This window comes from Chaetodon trifascialis, chromosome 3 (assembly GCF_039877785.1).
Source record: "Chaetodon trifascialis isolate fChaTrf1 chromosome 3, fChaTrf1.hap1, whole genome shotgun sequence".
NCBI classification, from domain to species: domain Eukaryota; kingdom Metazoa; phylum Chordata; class Actinopteri; order Chaetodontiformes; family Chaetodontidae; genus Chaetodon; species Chaetodon trifascialis.
In genome coordinates, this window is record NC_092058.1 from 30,170,542 (window position 1) to 30,182,536 (window position 11,995).

An 11,995-nucleotide genomic window follows, 5' to 3' on the forward strand; every position below is an offset into this window, starting at 1 on the left:
GCGTCATCACAATCAAAAAGCAGCATGTAGGTGACAAAGCGGCAAGGAGACGTCGTATGATCATTTAAACAAGTTTTATGACAAGGTTGGTGAGGTTGGGAAAACTCTTACATTTCTGTGTAAAGTTTGCCTGCTGGCTTTCAAAAAGAAAATCTGCACTTCAGTCACATGGGGTGAAAGCTGCAGCTGCTGCTAGTGCGGACTGAATGGACATCAACAAAGCATTAAAGCAGCAATGGGGAAATGTTGTCCCCTCAATGCTAAACACCCTGGTTTGATAAGGATTCAAAATTGGATATGAAGATGAAATCTGACGCACAGTTACAGTCTTAAAACTGATAAAATAATTGCTGTCTGTGGTTCTATATGGGCTGTGGCAATAATTTTGAAAAGTAATAGCTAGCAGCAACATATGGAAAAAAAGAACTATAAACTAGTTCATTTTTAGAACAGTGAACTTAGTTCAACATTTTGAATTATGAACTATGAACTGAACTAGTTCATTTTAAAATTTGTGAACTGAACTTTGAACTAGTTCATGTAGAAAGTGAACTTTTCCAACACTCCAGCTTCCCCTTCCGTGGTGTCATCCTCCTGATCGGACATCATGTCAGCAGTGACCCCCTGCCAAAAATCAATTTACTGCTGGGTGGCTAGGACACTCCTTCTTGCTTCCAGCAGCTGTAAATACAGGTATTAATATAATATTAGTACTGCTAAGAAACAATAACACATGATAACATATGTGACCATGTTTGTCAAAAACAATGCAGCATTCATGTAACTCTTACCCGCTTCCTTCTTTGTCTGCTGTGAGCTGAAATCTTCACAGCTGCTGCCTGTACTGAAAGAGCTGCCTGGGCATACCTGAAGCTCCTCCACACCATCTCATAATATGTCTTACAGGCCACTGGAAGAAAATATATATTTGTTTGAAATAATTAAGACAGGCTTCAGGAAAGTAAAAACAACAAGAAACAACAGAAAGGGGTTCAATAAAAAAAAAAAACTTACATAAAAGGACTCCTCTGTCCACACCATCCATGTCTGGACTCCCAGTTAAAGTCGCCATCAAATGTGATGTCACTGCTTCGCTGTGGGACGAGTTCAGTCTGTAAAAAAAAGTACAAACAGGTCATGCAACGTTTACATTTACTTACATTCTGCAGAATATTTCCTGTGTATTTCTGTGTATTTTATTAACTTACCCTTGCTCAGGTTCATATCGCCTGTCGTTTCCGTCACTATTGTGCAGACGTCGCACCTTTTCCTTTAAAATACAAAAATACATTTTAATGTTAAATGTAACATGCACAGTTACCAAATGTTCGGAATGTAGTGCAATAAGAATAATAAAGGTTTGACAGCCTAAAAACTGCACAATGTAGTATTAAATGCTAACGTTACTTACTGCAACTTATGCACCCATCTCTTCCTCTTCTGGTCTGGCTTTTATCACGGCCATTTCTCCTCGCCAACTGCGCGATCAGCTGCGTTAGCAGCCGTGACAATCCACTGAAGGCGCTCAGCAGTTTCTTCTCTAAATTGTTTGGACTTTCTGGATACGGTCGCCCCGCAGCCAGGCCGTCCACTCGTCACAGAGGAGTGCCTTCTGGGGTGAACTGAAGACGACATCCAGGAGTTAAAGTTTAGCAGGACCCGAACCCTAACTTTTCTGATCCAAACTCCACTGATAAAATAGCGTTTTCTATGCTCATAATAATGCGTCTTAGAGAGTTCCTGACCACAATGTTCACAGACATGCCTAGGTCATTTTCTGCCGACATCATTGCATCGGAGGAGGCGTCTCGTGAGACAATTTTTGTTGCGTAGAAAGAAAAACATTCTGTGATTTTGCTAGGTATTTTGATTTTCTATTTTTGTACCTGCATATGTTACGTAAACTTCTTTAAACTGTTTGAACTGGTACTTTTTATGCAGTGCTTGCTGGTCTTATTCATGTTCTAGTTCATGTTTTTTCTTCTTTTAAGTGGATATGTTATCTGTAAGTCCCAGACTAGGTCAAACTTTCATACATGTAGCTAATGACAGTGATGTTCTTACAATAGAAATGAAAAGTTTTAACTGTCTTGCTAATAATTTGTGAAAAGCAGAAAATGTGGAGACTTTTCCAAATCAAAATCCATCATATCCTCCTTGTGTCCCAATTGCTCTGCTGCTCACTCAGCCCTCCATAGTCACTGCTACAAAAATAATTCCCTGTGGGTTTATTCTGTATTGTCTTTTTTGTGAATATTTTATCTAATCATCTTTATCTATCAAACTCATACATAACAGCCAGGCTTGCTTAGTAAACAACAGGATCTATACATATCTCTCCACATGATAAATTACTATAATAGCCCCACATTTTCTATAAAACAAAATAAAATCCAATTCCATCATTCAAAACGTAGAGATTTGTCTTGTGTGTGTGCAACTCCAGGCAATGAGCTTATGAGTGCATTTGCATCTTTCTTATAGCCTGCCTTGCTCTTATTAAATCAAAGTACCACTTTTGTTGCTAGTAAACAGGCAGCACCTGCAATAACCCAGTTGATAGATGGGGGTTGGCCGCTACTGTTTCAGATGTGCTGCAGTCACTAAGGTAATCTTCAGAAAAAAGAAAAGAAAAAAAAAGATCTGATAGGTCTTCACATCAAGAGTTGCTTTGTGTTAAACTAACTTGATAAAATATGTAGATTATTTCACTGAGTTAAGGACCAGTGGGAAACAACAGCTCCTCTATTACTGACTACCGCCTACTATTGCTCCCATGATGTGCTTTCTGGCAATATAACCCTCAACAAATGAGTTTGCAAGAATATTTCAGAACTACTGATATTCTGGTTATGCTAAACTATAATCTACCTACTGGTGTGAACTGAACTCAAGCAAAAATACATTACTCTTTGACCTTGTTTGTATTGCTAGATGAAAGCCAATTCATCTCAAAGGGTCTGTAAATGAAAATGGAGGCTGTTGTGGAAATGGAAAAATAAAGATCTCTGATCTCTTAGGGCACACAGTGAAGACTGCTTTTAGAGAGAAGTAGGAGGTATAAACACTGCTGAACAGTTGGATTTTTGCCTTTGGTACTGACTGAAGGATGAGTTAGTGCAATTTGGAACTGATTTAGTAAGCAGTTACATCGCAAGAACAGTTTTGGGGCAAATTCACAAACCTAAATTATCTATCTGTATAGAGAGACTCAGTGATGTGTGTACAGTATTTCATTCCTTTTGGTTTGGAATGCAATGGCCCGACAATTTTCCATGTGTCTGTTAGCTCCATCAAGACCTCCACCAACTCTGTTAACAATATCTAGAAAAATATCGGATGAGCACAACTCAATGTCATTAGGGCCACGGGGCAATCGCACTAAGGCCAGAGTTACTCTCCTCGCTCAGAGGCGCAGAAGTCAAACATCCTAAGTCCTATTGTTTAGCCAGGCACATTGTGAGAATCAGCACAAGCGGCACTACAACTTTGGAAAATTTCACACATGTAGAATGAAATTTGTACCCCAAGCCCTATTGTTATACTGCGTGTTTTTTCTTTTTATTAGGGCCACGGGGCAATCGCACTGAGGCCTATTGCCCCTACAGCTATATATTTCCCATAAGAAATTAATGGGAGGAGGTCAAAAAAACGACCAAATCATTGCAATTTTTCTACTGCCAACTGCTCCAGCATATGTTCGCCATTCCAACTTTAAAAAGTAGACACAAGTCTTGTGTATTGTATTATTCCATGTTTTGGTAGGTCGTATAGTTTTTGATCAATCGCTGTTCAATGACCATGATCAATTTTGGAGAAATTGTGAGATTATAATGGGTGTGTATTGCACGGAATGTTCGCGCCAGAGTGGAGGAGACCAACTGCCAGAGACGTTCTGAAAAGTGTCTGAAATTTTGTCTTTCCATGCTCCTCCAAACCACAAATTTCACTCTACGCGTGTGAAATTTTCCAAAGTTGTAGTGCCGCTTATGCTGATTCTCACAGTGTGTCTGGCTAAGCAATAGGACTTACGATGTTTGACTTCTGCGCCTCTGAGCGAGGAGAGTAACTCTGACCTGGCCCATAAGGTCCAATACAAATCAAAAACAGGAGAGACAGAATCCACCCATTTTTTAACTCGCTGTAAAATCCACATTTTTGACCCCAGCGAAAAAAGAAAGTGATCAGTGTGTACAGCAAAGCCTTATAACTTTAATGGTTAAGAAATTTCGGCAATAGGAGTTTTGTTGTTTGCTGGAGAAGCGTTTGTTTGAAGGGTGCGCAGAGGCCAAATTCACACATTTCTCAGACCCTCACAGAGCCAAAAGGGCTCATCACCACGGCGACCGCTGGCCTGACCTCAGGTTGCCATGGCAACCTCTGAGCCTCAGTGCCTCTCTGAGCACTCCTCTGCCACACACACACACACAAACACACATAATATGTGTGTAATTGGTACACATAACCCTAACCCATATTCGGTTCCAAGTAGGAACTGAATCAAAAACAGCGGATACCGGGTTCCCATAAAAAATATTTACTTTTTATTTATATTTGCTTATCGGTTCTTTGGCGCACTTGTAACCTTATTTTACTTAATGTTACTGGTGAGTTTGAAATGTAATGCAATGAGTGATGTTGGCCTGTTAGCATTAGCCACAATGCTAACATGCTAATGCTAACTTGAGGTCCTATGAACTTGTTGGTACATACAGGTTTGACTTTTGATGTCGGGTTGTTGTGCTAATATGCTAATGATTAGCATGCTAATGTTAACATGCTAACCTATGGTTAAAATGATTCTTAAATGCATTCCAATGGTGACTGAGATCTTTCCAGTGTGTTATTTGACATGCTAATGTTATCTTAGCATTAGTCGCTGTTAGCATTATAACAATGTACACACTGCAGCAGTAGCCTTCGTGGCCCTTTCAAAATTTCCCCAGGGGAAATTGTCTAGTTGTTACTACCAGCAGTGATGAATACTTTCTTGAAAAACATTCTTATATCCATTCTTCATCCATCTGTTCACGTTCTTCTTCTAATGCTGTTCTATTTGGCTCTGTGTGCTTCAAAGGTACACATGCTGCAGGTACCGATTGCAAGCAAGGTCACAGGCAAGACGTGGAATGGATTTTCAGTGATGTGGGCGTTCTCTATATGAACAAGTGGAATGGATTGATTGCACTGAAGGGGCTCTCTCTACCTTATGCTATGAAGTGAGGGGAAACGTATTGATCATATTTAAGCAAATAATGACAGGTCAGTGGGATTTTCTCACCTTTTCCGTCCAAGATGGCAGCACATCTCTCTACCTGTGTGTTTGTCTGTATGACTGACTAGTGTGAACTGGGTGCTAACTACATTTTAGCTGAGTGACATAGTTAAATATCCATTGTTCTAAAGGACACCAGTAACTTTTGCGAGTCCTTCGCCCTGCACTTCGGCTTACATTGCTGATCGTCTTATCCATTTGATTGACAGCCTCAGAAATTGCTACAAGCCGGGTCTGGCTAGTCACAGTAATTAAAGTTGCCGTGATTCCCGATGTCACTGTATACACTTCCAGTTTGAACGATCCCGTTTAATACGCTATGGATTGAAGTGTGGCTTACTTCGTCACTGACTTTGGAGGACTGCCGCATCGATCCATCTGCCTGGACCAGGAAGCCTGCTTGCCTCTCGGTGAAGGAATGCTGATATTCCGAGAGATGTTGATGAGCGTAATCCTCACATGAGAAAGGGAAGTGCTTCTTTCTTCAGATTCTGGTTTCTGATTGCTTAAGACCATGGCGGGTCCTGATTTTAATGTATTTTATTCACAGTGCGGCTTCGCCGGGTCTCAGTTCCTGTTTACATGACATCACGCAACGTCATCGTCTGATTCAGGATTGAATAAAAACTCGGATATTCCTCTTCTGTGCTCCATGGGAATCAGCATGCTTCTTTCCAGGAACTCTCCTGCTTTACTTTTTGGCTGTGCTGCACCCGTTACAGAGCTATGGAGACTATAATGTGCATCATCATATTTTAGTCTCTCAAAAAGGCACAAACTATGAACTTGATTCTCGCAGATACTCTCCTAACTGGATCTTATCAACTGAAGAACTGACTGTACCTTATTTTACTTATCTTTTTAGTCCTTATGATTGGTTGTTGTCTTTCTGTTCTTATCCAGCAAGTAGACCATGGGTTAGGTATATTCATTCAGCACCTTCACCAATGCTGGTGAAAAAGAAATGTTTTGTTGTTCTTTTGCTCTTACTGTCAGGTAATGTTCAACCTAACCCTGGTCCAGATCTTAAGTGCTTGAGTACTCCTAGTGATTTTAAATCCAGATCAGGGGCCTCATTTATAAAACTTGCTTACGCACAAAACGGGGCTTGAAAGTTGCATACACAACTTCCGACGCAAAGGTTGTGACTTATAAAAATAAACTTAGCGTGAGAATGTGCGCACCGGTACGCCAGCTTTACTGCTTTATCACCCTGCAAAGGTGTGTAAAATAATAATGGCCTATGGAGTTTTGCACAATGTGGCACTGGGGAATGCTGTTCCCCTCCCGCATGGCCCCCCTCCCCCACACCACGAGGACTCCAATCCACAACCACCTTTCAGCAGGGAGCAAGGCTCTGTGATAGTGTCATGCAGCATTTTAAATAAGATGGCAAGTATGCTTTATTTTTTAACAAGATCTTTAATGGAGCTGCAATGTCAGACATGACCTCACACATGTTGCCCCTCACTGTGCGTATTTGCTGGAGTTTGTCACAGACTTCATTAATGGCACTGATGGTGTCCCTTTGTGTTTGAAGGACAGCATCTGTCAGGGCCCGGCCACTTCTAGGTACGCCATGCGGTCGGGACACACTGGTGCTGGGGACAGCCAGGCCTTCAGCCACGGTGCCAGGACACGCCATGCCCGGAATCTCCTCGTCACCCACCGCTTCCAACTCCACAGTGACTGGGGACACAAAGACGTCAATTACCTTTTCACAAGTCTGTTGAAATATTTACTGTACTTTACCAGTCTCCTCTGTGGTCTCTGCCAAATCAGTGTCTCCTTTCTTCTCTGAAACTATGCCTTACACACTGGCCATACCAAGGATCGAGGCTATCTTGATGTCCAGCTGTGTGGGCTGGGGTGCACCCTTGCCCTCACCAGTAGCAGATGCGCTTCGACGGTGCCATGGCACTTTCTTCTTGGCCTCCACCTTCAAATCCAAACATTTCTTTTTAATTTCTGCCACAGATCGCTCTGTGGCACTGGAACTATTCACTGCGGTGACGACGTGCTGCCACTCATTTCTTTTTATTTTATTTGTGACACCACGACTGTGACCACCAAACAAAATATCCTTTCTAGCCTCCACGTCACCCACAAGCACCTCGATTTCAGTCTCTGTAAAATTTCTTTTTCTCTTTTCTGCCATGATTGAACTTAAAATGCCATTGATCAGCAGGCATATTTATATGCCAAAACATTCATGAGGTACTTTGCATTGACCATTCATGGTAAAATGTCGGTGGGTCGGGGGCAGGATGTGAGGTAAATCCACCTGCGCAATCTTCCAGGTGGAGTGTGATTTATAAAGGGAAAATTGCGTGCAGGTGTTAGTACGCATGGTTTTATAAATCTGAATATTTTTTGGCGCACGCCATTTTGCATTTTGCAATGTTTTATAAATGAGGCCCCTGGACTTGGCATTATTCACTTAAATGTTAGAAGTCTACTTCCCAAACTGGATCTAGTAAAGATCTGGGCTTTATTAACAAAAGGGAAAGAAAAGACGTGCTCAACGAGCGGACAGAAATAAACAAAGGACGCACTCAAAAGGAGTGGATGAACACAAGGAGCTCCGATGAAGCGGGTATGACGAATGAGGCACACGTGCACTGCATGAAAAACCACATTTTCAACCCGTAAATCCCCGCGAAGTTCGTTGATTTTTGGCGATTTATGGCAAGTTTACGGGGAACTTCGCCGGCTCCGAAAATCATTGGAAACGAACCATCTGTCGGCGGAGGGCGTGGTTAATCGCGAATAGCTCTAATTAGCACATGAATGCTACCGACGTTGATCTACTCAGGCTGGCCTGCTGACTTCACAAACAACCATTGGATGATTCCACAGGCATTTTAAAAGGAAACCATCATGTGATTGGATAGCAACTCCAATCACATGAGTGTGTGATCATGTGATTGGATGACAACTCTGCTGCTATTGGTCATCTGTGCGCTACAAATAATAATAATAATAACAATAAATACATATTAAATTCATCCATCCATCCATTATCTATACCGCCTATCCCTTTCGGGGTTGCGGGGGGCTGGAGCCTATCCCAGCTACAATGGGCGAGAGGCGGGGTACACCCTGAGCCGGTCGCCAGCCGATTGCAGGGCCATATTAAATTCATATATTATATAATAAATTAATATATTAAAAATAGTTATTATATTGTTATATTTATGTATATATAAAATATAAATGACATATATATTTAATTTGATTGATGATTCATTGATTTATTTGGCGATCCACCTTCTACACTACCACACAGTAGAACACAAAGAACACAGTTGACAGAAACATTTTGAAAAAAAGTCTTTAATGAAATCGTGACACACACATTAACAAGGATCAACCAAGTAAAATCAGTGACTATTGGGGAAAAAAAAAAGCAAGGAAATGTGCAGAGGGGTTCACTGATAAGAGTCTCTGGGTTGGGCCATGCCGCTGGTCCATGGTGCATGAAAAAGAGTCTAAGGCCTATGGAAATGCTTCTTTGCTGCCTCTGGGTCATACTGAGTTGGCACCTGTCGCTTTGAAGGGGACCGGATGCGAAGCCTCTTGCGGTGTGTCGCCACATACTTTGTGGTCGCTCTCCAGCCGCTCTTGCAGTGTCTGGCAGAGTTTGGAGAGCTAGGACACTCCTTCTTGCTTCCAGCAGCTGTAAATACAGGTATTAATATAATATTAGTACTGCTAAGAAACAATAACACATGATAACATATGTGAGCATGTTTGTCAAAAACAATGCAGATAATAAATAAAATTAAGCCCATTTTTACATTGTTGTCAAAATAAAGCAGCATTCATGGGACTCTTACCCGCTTCCTTCTTTGTCTGCTGCGAGCTGAAATCTTCACAGCTGCTGCCTGATCTGAAAGAGCTGCCTGGGCATACCTGAAGCTCCTCCACACCATCTCATAATATGTCTTACAGGCCGCTGGAAGAAAATATATATTGGCTTGAAATAATTAAGACAGGCTTCAGTAAAAACAACAACAAGAAACAACAGAAAGGGTTTAAAAGACTGCTGTCCACACCATCTATGTCTGGACTCTCAGTTAAAGTCCCCATCAAATATGACGTCACCGTTTCGTTGTGGGGCGAGTAAAGTCTGTAAAACACAAAAAGTACAGGTCATGCAACGTTTACTTATATTCTGCAGAATATTTCCTGTGTATTTTAATAACTTACCCCTGCTCAGGTTCATATCGCCTGTCATGTCCGTCACTATTGTGCAGACGTCGCACCTTTTCCTTTAAAATACAAAATACATTGTAATGTTAAATGTAACGTGAACGATTACCAAACGTTTGGAACGTAGTGCAATAAGAATAATAAAGGTTTGGCGCCCTAAAAACTACACAATGTGGTACTAAATGCTAACGTTACTTACGTAACTTACGCACCCGTCTCTTTGTCTCTGCAGCTGCAGTTCGGTCGGGGCTGCTCCTCTAGAGCGAGCAGTCTGGCTTTTATCACAGTCATTCTCCTCGCCAACTGTGCGATCAGCTGCGTTAGCAGCCGAGACAATCCGCTGGAGACGCTCAGCAGTTTCTTCTCTAAATTGTTTGGACTTTCTGGATATGGTCGCTCCGCAGCCAGGCCGTCCACTCGTCGCAGAGGAGTGCCTTCTGGGATGAACTGAAGACGACGTCCGGCCATTGTATGAACAGAGTTAAAGTTTAGCAGGACGCGAAACGTAACTGTTGTAATCCAAGCTCGATTCGTGTTCACAAACGCGCCGAGGTCGTTTTCTGCCGACGTCATTACGTCAGAGGAGGCGTCCAATCATATGCGAGGTCGCGCTCTCGGAATTTCTCGCGAGACCATTTTTGTTGCGTAAATGAAAAACAGGCTGTGATTTTGTTAGGTACTTTGATTTTCTATTTTTGTACCTGAATATTTTATAAAACATGTAAACTTCTTTAAAGTGACATCATCGAAAATAGAAAAAAAAAGAAGAAGAAAGAAGAAGTTACTTTGGTGTGTTCCCTTTTTATTCCTACTTAAAGAATCATCAGTGGACTTACCCTGCTGGAATTTTGCAAGCTAATCACACAAGCATTGTTCATCTGGTGTTGTGGTGGCAAAATGTGAAAAATTGTGACCAGTGTCCAAGAACTGTAGATGCTTTAATTTTCACAATTTTGATTTAGCAATTTAAGTGGAAAATTAAAGGCCTTTGAGAGTCAGGACACTTATCCTGTATGTAACCTATAAAATTATTTAAACACACTTTTAAATCCTCATGAAAAAAAAAAATCTTTGTATTCTGTAGGCACAGAATACACACACACACACACGCACACACACACACACAAAATCCCAATTTGCATTTGTATAGCTTTGCAGCATTTACATTTGCATTTTAACACCTCATGGTCACAGTGGCTGAGGGAGAACTTCCACGGCAATTTACTGTGACGGAAATTGACGGAAATGTGACTTTTCATGCAGTGGTGGAAGCGGCAGGAAGACACTGAAACAAAAGAACACAGCACACCGAAAGTGGCTGGAACTAGACAATGAAACCAAAACACTTTCTCTGAGAAGAGGGAAGAACAAGAGACGTAGTACTTACAAACCAGAAGACCAAACACCGTCATGGGAGGATGAGGAATAATCCGGCAACCAGGAGAAGACTGCATGCTCCTTAAATACTCCACACAATAAGGAAGTGTGCTCCAGGTGAGTGCTGGGGGCGGAGCTGGCTGAAGGTACGGGGATGCCCAGCCATGCCAACAGGGATGAACAGACAGACACACACACACAGGGAAAAAGGGCAGGGAGACACAAAAGGAGAGACAGGAAGGCAGGATCCTAACACAAGCAGCTATTTAGCGGCCCAACCCGTCCGTATCTTAAATGCCTTGGTTTTCTCCAGAGCTGTCCATTCTACTAAAAGAAAGGGATGCTGCCTGGGCTAAGGCCAGAAATACCAAATCCCAGGCTGACTGGCTGGCTTTTAGGCAGCTCTGAAATCGCTTTACCTCTCTTGTCAAGAAGGCAAAGTCTGAGTTTTATCTTGCTAAAACCACCAGTAGTTTACATGATCCCAAGAAATTTTGGAAAGTCATAAAAGCGTCTCATTGGAATGAAATCACAAATGAGCTGCCGACTTGTATTGTGAATGACATATGATATATGACATTGACTCCTTATCTCCACATCCAAATCAGCCGAATGACCAGAAGGTTTGCACATTGCCACCCCTTCATACTCCCAGGGCTTATACATTCAATTTCACTCCTCTTGATGTATTTGAGGTGAAGAGAGCCTTAAAACAAGTGGATTCAGGTAAATCTGTGGGTCCTGACAAACTTGAGCCCTTCTTTTTGAGATCAGACGCTGATTATATTGCAGAACCTCTAACACATATTTTTAATCTTTCCTTGTCCAGTAATGAAATTCCTAACATGGAAATCGGCCTTTGTTTTACCTTTGTTGAAAGGAGGTGTTCCCACAGCGGTTAATAGCTATAGACCCATCTCCAAATTATGTGTCCTAGTTTGTCAGTGAACAACTTAAAGAATTCTTAGACACCTATGGTCTGCTCTCTCAACATCAATCAGGTTTTAGAAAACGCCATAGCACCATTACCGCTGCTATTAAAGTTGTGAATGACATCATTGAGGCATTGAATTGCAAAAAATATTGTGCAGCTCTATTTATTGACCTTTCAAAAGCATTTGATACGGT